Here is a 14,142-nt window from a genome sequence, read left to right as displayed (position 1 = left end):
CTGCAACATTTGCCCAAAAATCCTCTATGTCCACTCTATGTCTGAATCTTTCTGCATTCACTAATCGAATATTGCTGTGAGGATCATAGTTAACTCTGGACCGGTAGAATGTAAAGGGATACGATTGCATCTCCAACCTAACACTTTCAGTTGCTTGTGATGTCAGACAAGGCTCCTCCATATTTCCAATAAAGGATGGAAAGGTAATTGCTGCCTTCTGCCTTATTATTTTGAACCTTGGATATGTTTCAAGTTGTTTGAGAACTTCAAGTAGGACCATCTTGTTGGTTGGATAGATCGGAAGTCGATAAGGACGACTGTCAAACCCTTGAGCTCTTATGTATGTTAATTTTGGAAACTGGATAAACCAGGATCCATACTTGCAGATTAAACTTTTGGCTTCAGGAGATAACCTTTTGTGAGTTCCTCCTTGTAATGTCATTGTGATGTACATCAGGAATGCATCATTCACTCGCTTGAAGTGGGTTTTCTCTTTGAGTTGTAGCTGAGGATAACAGTCATAAGAACTTAATTTATTTTCGCCATTGCCAACTACGCCTCTGCAGATCAGTCCGATATATATAAAATTTCTAGCCAATGAGTAGATAATGTAGGAGCTCATGTAGAATGACTTTCTCTTCTCCAAATTCATCAACTGTTCATGAAGATTGTTGCTGATTATGTAGGACCAATTGAACATTTTGACTCTCGAGGTAGTTTCATCTATGAAGTAGTACATCCATTTCTCAAATAGTGCACCCTGAGGACTGCCCATTACCCTATTCAGCAGTAGCATGATATCACCATATTCTTCTTTAAAGTATGGATGCAATAGATACTTTGGCACTTTTCCCTGGGGTCTTTTTTTTTCCAACCAGGACTCGTTAATATTTGTTGCATAGAGTTCAGATTGGTTATCGTATATCCTTTGGGTATCTTCTTTGGTCTTGTAGGAGTTTTTATTGTAGTTTGGAATTCCAAACGTCTCTTGAATGGCTAACTCTGAAAGATTAGCTAAAACTCCTCCATCAGGTGCAATGATCTCTCTTGATTGTGCATTGTAGTGAATAACACAATCAACTATTAGCTCAACACATTGCTTAGCCGGAGGAAATCCAACTGCTTGGACGATGCCATTTCTTGTCATCCGGCAAGCAATGGGTGTCTGTAGGTATCCATCATGCCCGTACATTCTCTTTTTGAATTCTTCTAAGTCCACATGCCCAAGATCAGTGTCTGTGACATTCTTCCATTTAGATTTGATCTTGGATTCTGGCTGTACTCCTTTACTGGTAAACTTCATTGGTGCTTTCCTGGAAGGTGCTCCTTTGGTGGTCATCAACCTGCAAAACACATGAAAATATTATTTCTAAGGTTTTAATTCTGATTTTTGATCCTTTTTCTTGGAATTTTCACTTTCAGCCTATTAAAAGGTTAAATTTATGTGAAAAAGCAGACTGAAAGTGAAGAATTTAGTGAACAAATTGATAAAATTTGAGAGAAATAAGATAGGATAATAGAAAAATTCAGTCAATTTGAGATATTGTCTTAGAAATTGATATTTGTGACTGAAATTTACCTTCAATTCTGAAAATTTGTCTTAAAATCAGAAAAAAACACTTAATTTCTTGACTTCCAACACTTGGAAGAATTTTACTTATTCAAAATTTCTCTTCAAGAAATCAATTTTCATAAAATTTGAGAGGAAAATTCTTCTCAATTGCCCTCCAAATTCTCAACTTGAATAATGAATTTGAAAGTGTTTGGTTGAAAATATATAGAGTTTAAGATTTTTAAACTTGGAAGCTTCCTCTTTGTTTTTTTTTTCTAATTTTTTCTAATTTTTTTGTGTTCCAATGGGATAAATCTTTCGAAAATGGAAAGTTTTATTTCTCTGTTAAAATTTCATCCTTAGCTAAGGAATCTTCTAGAACTTACTTTTAATTTCCAAAATTCTTGAATTTTTGAAAATATTTTTTTTGTTGAAATCATTTTCCTTTCGAAAATAATTCTAATTCTTGGAAAAAAATTAAAAAATATCTTTTTGTCAACTTTATTTTCCAACTTGTTTGATTTCATGTGTAAATTTTGTCAAAATTATCTTTTCTTGGTATCGCAGATTGATTATCTTCATGTTTGATCCATGGGTTAATTTTCATCTCTTGTCAGGCATCTTCACATATTCCATTTATGTTTGGATAAATCAATTTGTGTCTGTGTTTGGTCAATCTTTCAAGGGTTTGGATAATTTTCTTCCAACTCCGTCTTATGTCTTTATTGCCTAGGGCTTTGCTTTATTAATCATGGGCGATTTTGAGATGACATTAGACATGTTTGCTTTGTATTGCTTTTATCCTTGTATTGTTCTTTTCAAGCTGGTCGAACTTAGAAGCATGTTAGACGAGTATCATGTGCATGTTTGGCTTGCTTGGTCATGGTTGACTTTGGCTTTATCCTTCCATGTTTATGCTGTCTTTTCTTTCATTCCTTGGCACACTTTATCTCATCTTCACCATGGTGGACTTGGAAGAGCTTTGGACAGGGCGAAGTTTACATCTTGTTGGACATGTTTGCTTGTATCTTGTGCTTTTCCAAGGATTTGCTTTCTTCATCCATGGGCGAACTTGGGGTGGCATTAGACATGTTTGCTTTATTCCATCTAGGCGAACTCCACGTGTTCTCTTGGACATTTTTTCTTGTATTGATTTATCCTTGTGTTATTCGCAAACTTTAGGCTTGCTTAGCCATGTCTTGCTAGAGAGGGCGGATTTTATACAAGTCTAAACATCCTTTGCTTTATTGCTGGCTGGATTCACCTTTAATCTGCCATCTTCCCGTTTGCTATGTCTTATTCGTTGTTTGTTTTTCCTTCCTCCTTAATCCTAATTGCAGATTAGAGTTCAATTAATTCTTGCCATGTTCTTTAACTGCAGATCGGAGTTTATCAATCCTTGGACATCTTTCCTTGTGTTTGGTGAACTTAATGTGTCCTTGGATATTGCTTTAATTCCAACATGTCTTGGCGAATTTGAAGTTTGATTGCTAACTTGGAATTGTCTTGGATACGGCGGACTTGGAAGGCATCTTGCCATCTTTATCTTAGCTTTAATCTCTTCGAAGCTAGGCAGACTTGGAAGAAGCTTGGACAACTTTGTTTTATTTCTTGATGAAGTCTAGACAACCTTGCTTGTGCTTTAATAATTTGAGCGAATTTACTTTTATACTTTCTTTGAGGAGTTTGGATTCATTTTGCCTTATTTGCTTTAATCCTTCTTCCTTCAACTTTAGCAGACTTGGACAATGCTTTGACATGTTCATGTCAACCTTTGCTAGGCGGAATTTACATCTTCTTGGACATGTTTGCTTTAGTTTATTTCTTCCTTTTCAACTCAGTCTTGCTAGCTTAACCTCGAGTAGGAGTTTGACTAACTCTTGCCATGTGTTAGTTGACCAAAGGTAGGAGTTTATCATTCATGTGCCAATTTTACTTCCCTTGGCGGACTTAGAAGAAGTCATTCCATTTTCGTTTGCTGGACCTTAACCACAAGTAGGAGTTTGCTTGACCCTCGCCATGAGTTAGCTAACTGAAGGTAGGAGTTTAGCACGTGTCAGACAACTTTGCTTCTTTCCTTGGGCAGACTTGAGAGGTCTCCTGCCATGTATGCTTAGGCAGACTTCAGGCTATGTCTGTCATTCTTCCCTTGGGCAAATTTTATCTGGACAACCATTTTTCCCACTTGTTTAAACTATCATATCCGTCTCTGATTTGCCATGTCCATTTTTGACCTGCCACGTTCATTTTTGACCTTCCACGTTCATTTGGAACAAAAACCCTAATTAGGGTTTTACTTTGCTTTTTATCCTTAAAGACATAATTTTTCAAATATGAGGACATGGGCATTGATCATATGGCTAATCTTTTGGAATAAACCTCTAATTAGGGTTTCCACTATGCTTTTTATACTTAAAGACCAAATTTTTCAATTTTAAGAACATGGGTAGCAATAATATGGCTGGAGGATCAATACCCTAATTCCGGAAAAAGCAGAAAAAGTAAAATTTGCTTTTTGTACTTGGAGGCAAAATTTGTCGAATCTGAAGACATGGGCAGTAATGATTTGGCCTGAAGATCAAAACCCTAATTAAAGGAAAAAGCGAGAAAAATAAAGCCCCGCTTTTTATAGTTAGAGACAAGATTTTCTAATTTTGACAATATGGGCACCTGACCAAATGACCTGAGGGACAAAACCCAGGTTCTACTTTCAAAAAAGCGAAAATTCCTAAAAATAGAAAGTTGTCAGAAATGACCTAAAGCAATTGCGATCTTCGTCCTCCAGACCTTCTAAGCACTTTGACAACGTTCAAACGTGATTCTTAGCATGGTTCCTCTATTTGGCTCAGGATGACTTCAAAACTCTAACTCAAAACTCTCAAAGAAAATGGACTTTTGAAACTGCAGGGCTAGGACAAAACCCTAAAAAGCAAAAAAAGGGGTCCCCATCTGCGATGGGGCGATGTGTGGAATACGTCAGAATAGGAACTCTGCCTCCTGACAAGACCACACTTAATATTTCATGATTCCATTGGTTTTGTCCTTGATCAACTTGAGCAGCACTGGTCAATGGAACGTATCTCTGATCGATTCTCACTGATGGACCAAGGATGTCATAAAAAGACAACATTTCGGCTACCTCTACAGGATGCTTGCTTGCTAACCATGAAATCCAGAAGCCTTAAGCATCCATTGTGCACTGAGTCACTTGAAGGACCCAAAACATGTGTGTGCCAACACTTTGAGGGAAGCTGGAAACTAGAGCATACATTCTGTTAAGGAGAATGCAGCAGGTGCAAAAGCACTTATAAAGGAAAAACAATCTCTGATCTCATATTTACATTGTCATCAAGACTCTCCTTAGAAGCAAGGCTTGAGATGAATCCCATTCACTGGGATTGGGAGAACTTCACCATCAAGCCTTGAGAGATGAAATGCATTGGCCTCCTTGCAACTAGTGATGACATATGGACCACCCCTGATAGCATCAAATTTGGAGTGTCATCTGGTTTTGGCTCTGTTTGCATCCCACTTGAGAACTAGATTTCCCTCTTTGAAGACCCTATTAGTAGCCTTTTTGTTAAAACTTCTTTTGACCTGCTCTTGATGAGCCTCAAGCGTATGCATAGCCTGACTTCTAAACTCTTTCAGCTCCATTAGCTCAGCTAGCTTTACTGTCATGGCATCATTCTCTGTCAATTCTAGTTGATGTGTTAGTTCAAAAGAGGGTAACTCTAGGGAAGATGGGAGGCTTGTTTCCTTCCCATATACCAGCATGAAAGGGGAGTTGTTAATCGCTCTCTTGGGTGTGGTCCTATCAACCCATAAGGCTATCCTCAACTTAGTATGGCAAGACCTATAATGTTAAACCAACATAGAGGTTCATTTCAAATTTTGCAGAGATTGTTATACCGATATCTAAAATGTTTTGAAGGGGGAAAACTCGATTGGACTTCAGAAGCAATAGATGCATTTGTAGCCATTAAAAGGGCGATCAATGAGACACCGGTCTTTAAATCATAGGATTTTAGTAAGCCATTCCCTTGCATCTTTTCATAATATTGCTGTTGTTATGTTACAAAAGAATGATGAGGGACATGAGCAATGAATAGCCCTTCTTTGGTAAGTCACTTCAGGAAGCCGAGTTAAAGTACAACATCAATGAGAAGCAGGCGTATTCTCTAATCAAAGCTATGAAGAATTTCAGACCATATTAAGTTGGTGCAGAAGTGGTGGCATATGTTCCCAATGCAGTAGTGAAAGATATTTTCAGACAAACATAGGTAACTGGAAGGAGGTGTAGATGGATAAACCAGATCCAAGAGTTCAACATAGACATTCAAGTCACTAAGTTAGTCAAGGGACAGGGTCTAGCTAAGCTAATGGAAGAACCGAATTTGGAAGCAGTACAAGTGAATAATGTGGAGTGGGAGGATGCTTCTCTTAGGCTTGGAAACACCTCATGGTATACTAACATAATATACTACCTGAAACACATGAAGTGCTCCAAGGAGATGAATGAAAACCAAAAAAGGACCTTGAAATTACGAGCATATAAATATGTCATACTACAGGGGGATTTGTATTGGAAAAATAGGGATGGAGTGTTATTGCTTTGCTTGGATGAATGTCAATCTAATAAAGTCCTGGAGGAGTTGCATTCAGGTGTATGTGGGGGACATTTCTCAACCAAGACCACTGCTCATAAAATACTCAGATCAGGATACTATTGGCCTAGCATTTTCAATGATTCCCATGACTAGGTAAGGAGATGTGAGCCAATGGGGTATAGACTTTATAGGAGAAATCTCAGTAATGTCAAGTGGAGGACACAGATGGATCTTGATTGCCACCGATTATTTCACTAAATGGGTTGAAGTGATCCCCATTAAGCAAGCTACTAGTAAGGTGGTAATAAAATTCATGGAAGATAACATCATAACGAGATTTGGAGTACCCATCAGGATCACTGTTGATAATGGTATGTGTTTCTGTTCTGATGAGTTTACTTCATTTTGTGGTAGTTATGCGATCACAATTTTGTATTCTTCACCATACCACCCCCAAGCGAATGGACAAGCTGAATCTAGCAACAAAAACATTTTGAAGATAATTAAGAAGATATTGGGTCAGAACAAAAGAGCTTGGGATTCAAAATTAAGTCTTGCAGTTTGGACAGATAGGATCACAATCAAAAAAGTTATTGGTAAGTCCCCATTTGAGTTGCTTTATGGTACACAAGCAAGGATGCCCATAAATAACCTCTTGCCCATAGATAAATTCATGATCGAGGAAGATTTAGATAGTCCTGAATCAATGGAGGAAAGAATAGAGAAGCTTGCAGAACTAGATGAAGTTAGACTAGAAGCACAAAAAGGGTATATCAAAGAGCACTAAAAAGTGAAATACTTGTATGACAAAAGTGCTAAGAATAGAAAATTCCAGGAAGGCGAGCTAGTTCTGATGTGAAATGCCAAGGCTCAAGACAAATGGAAACATGGAAAATTTCAGTCGTTATGGATTGGTCCATTTGTCATCACTGGAAGAAATGGAGTAGATTCATATTTTTTACAAAATATGGATGGAGAAAATATGGAATTGCTAGCACATGGACAATTCTTGAAGAGATTTTTCTCTTAATCATTTTCCATGTGTAGTAGTTTAGGTTTCATTCCCATGTATTATACCATTCCTTTTAAATTGTCTAGTCCCTATCCCAAGGAGAATTGGATTCTTGCTATACCCACAAGGGGCATACATCCCCAGACAAAGCCACTGTTGGAACCCTAATTTTTGGCAAAATTTAGTGTTTCCTAAAATGTAAAATCCTTCAAATAGTCACTTCTCGAGACTTTGTGCATGTCTCACCACCATGTTTTTGTATTTAATTAGCCAGGGAGAAAAAGCTCTTTACCAAAGTTTTCTTTGTTAGCACCAAACTTTTCCAATTTGTGGATACTGGTTTGAGAAGAATGGTTAATTTGATCATCAGATGAGGTTATTATTGTTACAAGTTCATTAATGAAATACATAAATATCAAGCCAGATTTAATGCCAATGTCTGAGTTTCCAGTGAACACATAAGGAGCTTGATTCCAAGTCTGTCACAAGGATGACAAGGCCGATGAAGTAAAACTTATCTCTCCCCAAAAAGGCCATGTTACACTGATAATCTTTTTCATCGGTGTGACTCTCTAAATCTTACCGAAACACATGGATTGGTGTAGCACCACAAATCTGCAGAGCTAAGACAGAGTCTTGCCGAAGGCAAGGGTTACACTGAAAGGGAACTTTTTAGAGAAACATGCTTGGAGTCTTACCGAAACTCAAGTTCGGTTTGGTCATGGATGACTAATGACGACAAGAAAGGTATCGGTGAAACATCTCACCTATTCTGCTAAAAGAATCAATTTCAATATAACAATAAAGGTCTACCAAGATTAGATGGAGTCTCGACGAAACAAAATATTATGCCAAAAATGTGACACACTTGATGGGTCCCACAATTACATAATCCAAGAGGACATCAGAAAAGTCACAGTTTGATATACCGAAAGGTGGTCATCGACAAATCTGCTCGATTGTCTTGACGAACTACAGGTTTCGGTATTGGTGTAAGAGTCTACAAGAAGTGAAAAGGACTATAACGATAATCAATGTTATACCCAAAAAAGCAATATCGAAGAAGCTTGTAAAAGGTTATACCGACCAAATATATGTTTCAAGTTAGTTTGATCTTTCCCTATAAAAGGAAGATCATTTGTTTCATGAAAGACATGAAAAAACTTTTTTATGCTTATGCAATCAATATATCAGTTGGCTGTTATCTTTTATGGTGTATCGAATACTGTGGATTCCTGTTCTGTTCAACTTGTTGTTTTGATTAAAGTAATCAAAGATTGTTCAGATATTCCTTATGCTTGGTGGTTATTTCATTATTTCAGTCTGCTATATCCAGGATTGTGTAGATTGATCAAGGAGGTTTCACATTCTTGAATGATTATTGTATTTGCTTCTTTCAAGGAAAGATTAAATGCATGCGTGATAATCATCGTGAGTAATTGAATTATAAAGTATAAAGGAAAAGAGCAATTGAGAGCTTCACATCAGGTGTGAAAACAAAAATTGTCCAATAAGGGGAAGTTAGGGAGTGAATTCACTTGACTTTGTACCGAGTAATTGATAAGGCACTGATCACAATTATATATTCAAAATTTAATCAAGATATTTGTTTTCTTTCATTAAAGTAGGAGTACAAATAGAAAAATAAGGTCATTCTTACTTTCATGCTGGTTAAAGAGTGATCTAAGATAGGAATATTGTAACATAATCTGCCTAAATACCACTCGCCAATTATAACACAATTAAGGAGAAGTTGGTGGTAAGGTATACCCACCTTGGTCTAGCAGAGGCAAAAGTGCAATGAATTACAACCATTTCATTAGATACCATTCGTTGGCCAAAGTCATGCATTGAGCTTGAACATAGAACTTGGCATATTCTTAGGGTTCAACTCACCAGTGATTTTGAGATCCAACAAGTGGAGGGGACACCGAATCTTGTCACAATTCCATCAAGTAATTCCAACAATGAGGACTCAGTGGCGCCCTTCAATGCAACTGCCTCTGTCCACTTGGTTAAGGAGTCTGTTGCGGCCAAGATCCACTTGTGGCCAGCACTAGAAGGTGGATTTATCATGCCAATGAAGTCTAAACCCCATTGTGCGAATGGTTGATCTGCTTGAATAGGGTGGAGAGGAAGGGCAGCTAGCCTTTGCCTTTGCTTACCAGAGAAGAAAGCATATTTCTTGCAATTCTTCACCCATCTATGTGAGTCACTGAATAAGGTTGGCCAGTAATAACCAGGCCTCATTATTTTGATAGCTGCAGTCCTTGTAGAAAAGTGGCCCCTTGAAGAGCCATCATGAAATTCTTCTAATAGTTTGCTGACCTGATTTTGCTCAATACATCTTAACAAGACTCCATTAGAGTCTCTTCGGAAAAGGTTGCCATCCACTAAGACATAGAGGATGTACTGCAACTTGAAGTGTCTTCTTTTGGTCGTCTATAGACCTTGGGGGTATCTACCTTCCATTAAGAAGGTGGTCATGTCGCTCACCCAACTAACCTGAGTGTCATTGCTAGGTGGTTGATCCTCTTGTAACACGAGGGCGACCTCTGAAGGAGTCTCAAGATATGAGACAATCTGTTCACATAGGCCCTTGCCTAGGACATGATTGGTGATCTTGATGTTGATGTCGTATTCCACGACCTTGGTTATCCACCCAACCCTCTTCTCACTGATGTCCTTGTTTAGAAGGAAATCCTTGACACTTGCATGTGGAACTAAGAGTTGGATCCTCTTGTTAGATAACATGTGCCTAAATTTCTTCTATGCTCTTACAACAATGAGGATTTGCTTCTCTACATAGCTATACCTAACTCATAATCCTTTAATCTCTCACTGAAAAAGGCAATGAGTTGCTCCAATTTATCATTGTTTAGTTGTGTCAGGAGAGTTGAGATGCTCGATTCTCCTCCGAAGGTATAGAGGATAAAATCCTTTTCATAGCTAGGATTGACAAGAGTAGGGGCTTGAGCAATTGCTTGCTTGTTTTCTTCAAACCTGACGCTCCCTTGCTTGGTCCAACTGAAAGCCAAATATTTCTTTAGCATGGAGGTGAGGGGTTTTACCATGGTGGCAAGGTTTGGAAAGAATCTCCTCACAAAGTTGATCCTACCAAGGAAACTCTATAATCCTTTCTTGTGACTATGGAGTGGAAGGGAAAGAATAGCCTCTACTTGCTTTTGATCAATGGCTAAGCCTTCTTTAGATACAATGTGTCCTAACAATCTTCCTTGATGAGTAGCAAATATACATTTGCTTGGGTGCAAGGACACACTATATTCCCTGCATTTCATGAACACATACTCAAGATGACCAAAATGATTAGCTGCATGCTTCGAATAATTAGTTATATCATCATCAAGGTATATAAGCACAAACTTTGGTAATAGACTGCTAAAAGACATGTCCATTGCTATTTGAAATGTGGCACTTGCATTGGTTAGCCCAAAGGGTATCTCACAATAAGCATAGGTACCCCACTTAGTAGTAAATGAACTCTTGTATTGGTTTGACTCTTGGACCAAAATCTGATTGTAGCCTGAATACACGTCCAAAAAATGAAAATCCTTTTGAGCCAATGATCGTTAAGGGAGGCTCTGTTGAGGTCCCTAAAGTCTACACATAGTCTGATTGCCCCATTCTTCTTCCTTATAGGGACAAGGTTAGCCACCCAAGAGGAGTGTTTGATAGGGAAGATGATATTGGCTTCTATGAGTTTGGTTAACTCCGTTCTCATTAGCGCTCAATTTTGGGGTTTATTGGCCTTTTCTTTTGTCTAACTAGTTTTGCACCCAAGTTTAGTTCTATGGTATGCTGGGCTAGGCTAGGGTCAGAACCCTTCAAATATGCACAAGTCCAAACAGCTATGTCCTCGTATCCTTTACAAATCTTAACAAAGGCTTCTTTTTCGGTTGAGGAGCACACCTTTCGCAAATTTAGTGACGTACCCTCAGCAACAACAACTGGCTTATAATCACCCCTCTTTGCAGCCAAGTTCATCCTTCTTCAGCTGATCATCCGAGTTCAAAATTTCTTTCAAGGTAACTAGACCTTTAGGCAACTTGTTGGAATTGAGCTGCATGATGTGATCTCCATATTGGTCTTGCAACATAGACTGATATTTAGCAGAAAATTCTGCTTCATTTTGCAAGAAATTGACAATCTATTGATCACTTTTGAATACGTGTCAATTTGCTTGATTGTCTGGGATGGTAATCCTCACGACGAGCATGATGTTGTGTTCCTTCCTGCTTGCAACCTGTGCTGGTATGTCAAACTGAGCACAAACTGTTGTAAGCCTATGAACATTCCTAGTCTGACTCCTAGGAATGCTCTGGATGTTGAAGTCCTGAATTCCTTCAATCAAATTCCAAACCTGTGTTTGTATGATTTGAGTAGTTTGTTCTTTGTTACGTTCTGAGATTTGATATGATTAACAAGCAACTCACTATCTCCACATACTTGTAAAGATTTGATCTTTCTCTTTTCTGCAAGTTGGAGACCTTGAACCAGGGCTTCATACTCAACCACATTATTGGTGCAGCCAAAATGAAGGCTAAAAGAACAAAAATATTTCTCCTTCTTAGGAGAAACAAGCATTACACCAGAACCCACAACATTCTTGTTTCTTGAACCATAAAAAAACATTATCCATAACCCCCCTGGTTCTTCTTGTGTCCTGATGAGGTTAGGAATAGGAGTATCCTCCTCATGAATAGAATAGGTGCCAAGCCCAGTCTCCTCAATGTTAGCTAATGGATGAAATTGAAAAGCATTGCCTCACTCATCTAGCAAACAATCAGGGACCTCCTCCAAAAGAGTAGCAGGTTCACAAACAATACACTCCTCCCCCTCTTCGCACAAAGTGCAATATATGTTTATAGGGCTAGGTGTGTAGGGCTCAATGTGGTTTTGTGCAATGGGCTCTACCTTTATGGTAACCTTGGTGCCATACCTTGTTTGAAATAGCATGTGGGACCAATCAAAAGACAAGTATCCACCTATCTTGGCGGCGAAATGTCTAGACAAACAGATGCCAAAGAAGGCAAGGAGGTCAATGACTGATATGTCTTGTTAGTGCAACCAGGGCATGTGTGCAAGGTTAACTTCAAATTTTTAGCCACCCCTACTGTCTTAATAGAAGTGCCATCGAACTGGACAACTCGCTCAATCATAGGTTCATATTCTATACCAAGAAGGTCAACTACTTCGTAGGCATGATTGAGCTACTAGCTCCTAAATCTATCATGCAATTGTGAACTAAGTTATCTCCCATGATTAAAGAGAGATAGAAGGGGGGAGGCTTATTGATTTTACTTGAATCTCTTTTCTCCCTAGGCTATACCAAGCTGGTTGAAACTATCTTCTTGCTGACTGTTGCCACATCATTTGATTGATTGATGTCCTTTAGTGCCTCCTTAAGCAAATTCCTTTGAGATAGGACGGAAAGGGCTTCCCACATAGTAACATTGAGATTGACATTCTTCATTTGGGCAACTATATTGAAAGGAACACGAGCTTATTTTGAAGGCCCCTTCGAAGCAATAAGGTTCGTCCTTGTTCTTGGGGCAACCTGGGGCTCATCTTGCTTCCTGCTCCCTTAAATGGTATTTTTACTTGCATCCTGGAGAGCTACTTGGGGCGTTGGAGCTTGGGCTAATGTTGAAGGTGAGGCACCTTCTACTGCTTTCCTTTCTAACCTTGTGTTGTAGCATAGTGTCACCATTTGTTTGGTTTATACCACAAAATTCTACCTCTTGCCAATTGACAAAAGTAGAATCTCCTTTTATGTGAGCTTGATTGCCAACACTTGGCTGATTTTGATCATCTTGCTGGCCAGAGGAGGTTGGCTCATTCTGCACTACTAGAGCTTGGACAAACTATCCATTTTGGCATGCACCTTGGTTGTGTGGCGAATTGCATGGTTGACGCCAATCTTGCTTTTGGGTGAGATTGTTTTGCATTGGAACTATTGCCTTTGAGTTGTTTGCAGCTGTAGGATTCAATCTCATATCCCGTAGGGGGAGGCGTAGATTGAGATGCAGTATTTTCAACTTCTCGCTGAAATATGTTGGCTGCCACCTGGAATTCATCGCACTATAATTCCGAGTGCTGGTTGGTGTTGTGCTGCCTGCACCAATTGGATAGAGAAGCCTCTGCCAGAAATACCTTGTTTGTTGGCCTGTTTTTAGATGTAGGCGGGTTGTCTAAGGGTGTAGGAACTCCACCATTGTTAGGACGGGTATTCCATGTCCTATTTGGCTTCTGATAATTCTGATTTTGGTACTGATTTTGGTGTTGTCTTTGATGCTGGGTTCTCTGGTTATTCTGCAACTGATTATTCTAGTTGAGCAAATAAGTGACCTCAGAAGAGAGCTTCCTCATCTGGTTAGTTAACTCATGCATTTGATCCTTCTCCTCCTGCGTTCTGGTAGATATTGTGGTATTTTGCAGATAAACAGGTTTGCAAGGATGTGTTTGAGATATGGGTGGTCCAGGGTGGAGCACCAATTGGTTTGCGGGTTGTGGGGGCAAATATGCTGGTTGCGGGATTTGATTCATGATACGAACTTGGCAAGCTAAAGCTTGACTGATTCCCTGAATTTGGTTGGGCATAGCAGGTGGTCCTAGTTGAAGTAAGGGTCCCACAACACTCTGGCCCAAATTCTTACTGATCTCCATGGCCTTCGCATAAGATTCTGTCAATGTGGTTGGGGTAGGCTGCGATTGTCGGACAAACATTGCGGTTAGGTAATCCAGGGCAAAATAATAAATTTCCCTTGCTGAAGTGTCACTTACTACATAAGGATCTTGCAACTGGGTAAAGGTAAAGGCCTTGTGGAACCTGTTGTTAAAGGAGCTGATCGGTTGATGTTCCCGCCTTTTACTTCTACGAACTGTCGGTATAGCTCCATAGGCGTGATGGGGATCCCATATTTGTCGTTGAAGGCTGTTTTCAGCCC

The 14,142-nt window shown here is 39.1% G+C and overlaps 1 protein-coding gene across 4 annotated transcripts in view; it reads left to right on the top strand.

Moving 5' to 3' along the window:
- Positions 1–14,142, top strand: part of LOC131031948 (uncharacterized) — a 297,244-nt gene that overhangs the window by 195,141 nt on the left and 87,961 nt on the right. The gene's annotated exons all lie outside the window — the stretch shown is intronic.

The sequence above is a fragment of the Cryptomeria japonica genome, chromosome 6, assembly GCF_030272615.1.
Source record: "Cryptomeria japonica chromosome 6, Sugi_1.0, whole genome shotgun sequence".
NCBI classification, from domain to species: domain Eukaryota; kingdom Viridiplantae; phylum Streptophyta; class Pinopsida; order Cupressales; family Cupressaceae; genus Cryptomeria; species Cryptomeria japonica.
This window is presented reverse-complemented; position numbering and strand designations above follow the sequence as displayed.